Source organism: Phalangium opilio, unplaced genomic scaffold, assembly GCF_054372755.1.
Source record: "Phalangium opilio isolate 3A_F unplaced genomic scaffold, DU_Popi_V2 ptg000094l_1, whole genome shotgun sequence".
Taxonomy (NCBI): domain Eukaryota; kingdom Metazoa; phylum Arthropoda; class Arachnida; order Opiliones; family Phalangiidae; genus Phalangium; species Phalangium opilio.
In genome coordinates, this window is record NW_028324199.1 from 894,759 (window position 1) to 900,758 (window position 6,000).

Here is a 6,000-nt window from a genome sequence, read left to right on the forward strand (position 1 = left end):
ATTCGATACTGGAAAAAGAAGCCGGATGCGAAACGTCGAAATATACTTCTTTCAAGACATTCTCTTGGTCTACCGATACGTCACCCATCCTCCCTTTTTGGCAACTTTTTCCTTAGCTGATCCCGGGGTCCCGTCGAGAGGACTTTTTAAAATTAACCTAGAATTAAAAGGGGTTCTCGGAGTACCTTTTTTCTTTCTTAGTCTCTTTTTAATCGGCAATGAATTAGGCGTTGCTACCGGAATCGGGGCTGTTTTACGTTTTAAGGGTGTAGTTAATAAATTCGACGGTGAGAGGTTAGGTACACCTGATTGTTAGGTACACCTGATTGTTTGTTCACGTAATCTTCGATATAAGGATCGAACTCTCGCCAACCGATCGGAGGAGGTATTTTGGAAGCGTTGTTTCCGTTGTCAATGAGCTTGATAGTGTAATAAACCAATTCGCTAATGTCGCTCTTTGGGATCTTTTTGCTGTTTATATAGACAGAGCCGTCGCTGTCAGACCACCTAACTCGTCGTTCGTTATTGATTAAATAATTTAAAATTTCTTTTGCACGCCCTCTATATTTCATAGAGAACAAATTTATCCAAGGTTGCAAATTATTATCGTACTCGGGAAATTTATTTTTCGTTAACGCTAGATATCTTTGCATTAATTGATCGTACAGAATCCATTTCGTCTTATCGTCTAAATCGGTATTCGCTAAAATCTGCCTCATTTCGTTTTCCATATTCGACAAAATATTATAATTTTCTTCTTTGTCAGTCAACGAATCGAGTTCCCTCGTTGTAGAATTCGTTAGAGGTTCTTGATTCTCTCCGAGAGGTATTAAAGTCATCTTTCGCGCGTACTTTATTTTCTAGAACCGAATAACGAGGCAATAACGGACGCCGCTACCGGTAAAAGCAAAGAAAATATCCCCGAACCTTTTTGATTAATTAACGAAGAACGTTTCAATTTCCAATTGATTTTTTTATTAGCTAATTTTCTTAATTGATTTTTATGTTTAGACAATTTCTGGAAAATTTTCGGACTTAATCGAACGTTTCCGTTTAAAGTATTCAACGCGACTTCGCCGAGGGTTTCTATAAATTCTCTATTAGCCTTTTCTAAAATCCCTAATCGTTGTTTCCTTTTTAATCGCGCTAAGACTTTAATTAAATCTATATTTTTCTTGGCTAAGATTTGACAGTTTTAGTTTCGTTTTTTGGACGATCAATTACGTTTCGAAGTCATAGTGTAAATGAAGGCGTCTATTAATACCTACTTTCTTTTATTTATTTTGGTATACAACGTTCGTATCGCCGGGAAAAATATTAGTTCTAATTCTCCATTCGTCTGGACAATTCTGACTTAAATCGAATAATAAGTAAGAATAAGGATTTTTAGTCGCGTCGGCGTAACTGTCTTGTATAAATTTCCAATTAAGAGGATCGATTTGCTTAAACAAAAAATTAACTTGCATTTTATCGCGAATTTGGCGGAATAAAATTATGTATTTAGAGTTTAAAGATATTTCGCGGATATTTTTATGAAATAAATTTTGGACTAAAAAGAAGACCGACAAAGATCTATGATGGCTGTATTTGGTAAAGAGATCGGCGATTAACGCGCTTTTATTTTCGATCATTAAATCGTCGATGATTAACAAGGCGTTTTTACTGCCATCGTATATCGAAATATCATCCGGTAATACTCGAATAAAATTAACGCGATAATTTCTTTTCATATCATCGTAAAAAGGTTGATACTCGGAAAAATACCAATCAACTCGATCTATTTTAGGTTCGAACATATCGTCTTTGTGTTTAATAACGCGACAACAAAACGCCGTTTTTCCGCAACCGGAACTACCGGCTATTAAAACGGAAGCGGGATGCTCGAACGGTATCATTCGACGTCCTTCTGGGAAGTTTAATAAAATACGAATATGAAAAGTTAGGAAGAGTAATTCGTATATAAATGTCGGAAAGTAGCGTTTTTTCTAATTAACCCGACGCGTCGCGCCACGCGGAATTAATTACCGCGCCGCGGAATTAGCGGCGATTTTTTCTAAAGAAAAAATCGCCGCTCGCGGAAAAATCGCGGTGGCTGCCCTGCCCTGCCCGGCCCGCGCTCGCGGGGGGGAGGCGGAAGGGGAAGCAAACCCTTTCACTCTCTCTCTTTTCGAATTCCTTTCCTCATCCTTCTAACAGAAGAAACAAAATCGGTTATTCTTGATTTTTTTCACCTACGTTCTCCTCCTTCATTGTTAAATCCGATCTCCCCTTGACCCTGAAGGTTATTTTTTGTATTATTCCGAAAATAGATTTCTCCAGAACCGAAACATATTGAAATCTCGTTTACGGTCTTTTCCAATTAGGAAAGAAATAAACATAATGGCAAGTTTAAAGAGACAAAAGTCGCGAAAAAAAGGTTTTTTTTTAAGTAAAGCCCTTCTCATCCGAAGGTATTTCTGTTAGTTTGGAAACGTATCGGAATTCGGAAAAAATCAATTCGTTAAGGCGAAAATTACCTTTTTTACGGATGTTCCTAGAAATAGATTTCGTCGTACCTCTCACCTGATTTGGTGTGTTTACCCTTCCATCGCGACCTTTCTTCTATTTCGAAAAGGGTGGTCAAGATGTTAACCCTCCCCTTCCTTTTAATTTCGTTCATATATAAAAACCGTTTTACCCCTATTTCGGACTATTAGTTCGAAGCAGAAACAGAAAAGACAGCAAGCTAAAATTTAAAAGTCCGAGCACCCTTGAAATAAATGACCAAAATCCCCGATTGGTAAGCGAATTTTTACCAATTTTTAATAAATAGTATCATTTAAAAATAGAAATAATAAGGTTCCTCTTGACGAGATATATTTATTTTCGGTTTATTGAGAATTTTTTGACGCGTACCCCCTAAAAATTTACATTTATTTACTTGACGCATTGCTATCTTCCAATCGGTTTTTTTATTTCGTCAACGGGATCTAGTCGTAGTTATCTTTCTCGAGCATTTTTATTTTCACTCTTGTTATTTGAAGCTGGGATGGTGGGGGTTTGTTTTTTTTAGTTATTTGCAAGGTGTCGATACGCCCTTTTCTCCGAAAATGGATTCACCGCCAGCACCATCGCCCCGCCTTCTCCCGCGCCTTCGCCTTCTCCCGTGCCTTCGCCTCCAGCCGTGCCTTCGCCTCCTCCCGTGCGTTCGCCTCCTATCTCGCCTTCGCCTCCTCCCTCACCTTCGCCTCCTCCATACGTATTCAGACCGTGGAACGTATTTCCGTCCTCGGATTCATCGAATCCCCCTTCACCGCCAGCGCCATCGCCTCCTCCATTAATTTTCCGTCCCTGGCACGTATTTCAGGCCCAAAATGACGAAACTTTAAATTGCAACGCTGCCGTGTAGGTGTTATTTTCTTAGCACTTAACCTTTTATAACTAACTTACCCTAAATATCTGACGTGTTTTGTTAGGATTAAAGCGGGATTCGATACTTTACTGGGACAGGAGAGGGTTTATTTCAACGACGATTTTTACTTTAACGAACTGCTGAATCAAATAACTATCATAGTTGCTCAGCACACGGTCACTGTTTTCGAGCCAAAGTGAGAAATTATTTATTATCAGCTATTAAGAATAGAATATTTAGATTATTTTTTGAACACAATTTTTTATTATTTACGTAGCCTCTTACCATTGAACTGCAAAGGATTTCTGTAGGTTTTTCCCTTTTCTAATTTAATAATAATAAGGGAAAAAACATCTAACTAGTTTCTAATGGGGGGTGGTTTTTTAATAGAATCCTGATTGAACTAATGCAACTTCGCCAATACCGCGCATGGTGGCAACTAAATACCATGCCAGACGACGAATGCGTCCGTGACGGTCGTCGCGACGAATATTTTTTCGAGAAACTGTTTTTGGCCCTAATCGCGGGTATAAAAAAATATTAAAAAAAAACCATTTTTTTTCTCTTTTTTTTTAAGAAAAAAGAATTTAAAGAAAAACTATTTTATCTTTAAAAAAAAACGTTTTTTATCTTTAAAAAAATACATTTTTTATCTTTAAAAATAATACATTTTTTATCTTTAAAAAAACAAATAATTAAAAATTATTTTTTAAATTCACAATAAATTTTTATATTAAGAATATTTGATTTTATTTACACTTCCTTAACCAATTTTAAAAATTATTTTATTTGGTAGCCATACGGGACAGTTTGGAAACTATTAGGCAAAAGTCTTACTTTATCCATTATAATTCTATAACTTTTATATTCTCCGCGCGACACAACGATATGATTAGGCAATCTTGTAATTCGTCTCGAGTCATAAATCTCCAAATCAGTTAGTTTTTCTTCTTCTTTTTCTACGATTTCGTTATCCCTATTTACGCCTAACAAAATTTTCAGATTTTTACTTTTAATTATTTGTTCCGTACTAATATCTAGCCGAAATCCTTTTACTTTGGTAATACTAAATGTTTTTTCCGTTTCGGGGTCATAGATAACCATACTATAGTTTTTGGGACCTCCACTAAGCCATAATTTACAAAAAGCTTCTTTTCCATAACCTTCTAATTCGTTTTTAAGTTGTCCTAAGTAATCGCCCGTTGCTAAAAGATGATTACCGGTAGGTGACAAATAGAGCAGACTATCAGTGTCGTGATAGTAGCAGTCCTGACCTACTTGTTCTAAAGCTTCTAACAAATGTAATCTCGCCATCGCGGTGGTATAGGCGGCTACAACTACGTTAGTATGTTTATGTTCGATTTCGTGGCCTTCTGAAGGGATATATTTGACTAAAACGGTTCTTTCATTTATAGTTAATATACTTCTTAATTCAATTTCCGGATTTAACAGTAGCGCGAATAACTCTTGAGCAGTTTTTAACAACTCTGTTTTTGTTAAAATAGTACGTTGGTGAATTTACCCCATAAAGAATTCAACATAAGTTTAGATAAAGTCCATAAGCCCTCATTTTTCTTAATATTATCTAAATTCAAATCGATCCCTTCTACCGATTTAAAATTTATAACATAATTTTGTTTCTCTTCTTCCGTCTTACAGTTAATTGGAAAACCACTAGCTTCTGTTTTGTATTTCAGAAACGTATCTATATATTCCTGAAACAGTCCTCCCGTCCCCGTGGTTTTATCGTATACAGTTACGTCGTATACCCAAGCCTCAATTTTTCTAGAATTTCGTAACCTCTTTCAACAGCATATCTAATCTCATCGACTACCCATGTGCCTTTCAGTTTTCTTTCGGACGGTTCGTGGGTACATTCTCCTTGGATTTTAGTTTTACAACACGTATAACATAGCGTGAAAACTAATTTAGAATTGGCTTTTATGGGAAGAACGGCGTGAAATAGGTCCCTAGGAGGTAATATTTCGCATTTCAGTAGCCCTTCAAACTCAAAAATATCCGGAATGTTATTTAATAATATTTTTGGGTGTCCCGTAACGTTTTTTTTCCATTTATTTACGTAGGGATATAAACTACAGAAATCTAAATAATGTATCCTTTCCGGTCCTTTCGTTTCGTGGTACGTTTTCAGAGTATTGACCCTACCACCGTAGAGACTATCTTTTGGATTTAACGGGTTTTTAATTTTGGTATACCGTTTTTCGTTGGTCAGAAACTTTTCGATTTCTGGATTATTTTTTTTTCCTCGTTCCATTCGCATTCCCAAATCATAGTTAATTTTATATTAAGGGTTTCTAGTCTCTTAATTAGTTTCATCGTACGTAACCATCTATAATTTAAAGTCTGCCCCGGGTCCCCGTATAAAGGCTTATCTCGATTTAAAGGGAATGTCACCTTGCACCCGTGGAAATTGCAGCCCCAAAATTGGAAAATTTCGTTCTCGTACATACCGTCTACTTTAATATTTTTAATTCTAGGTTCTTTCCCCGTATAAGCCGATTGAATCGTAATTTCGCGTTTGTGACTAAGCCACGCCATCCATTCCAAAGCGACGGTAGATTGATTATCTTTAAGGCGATATAAATTCG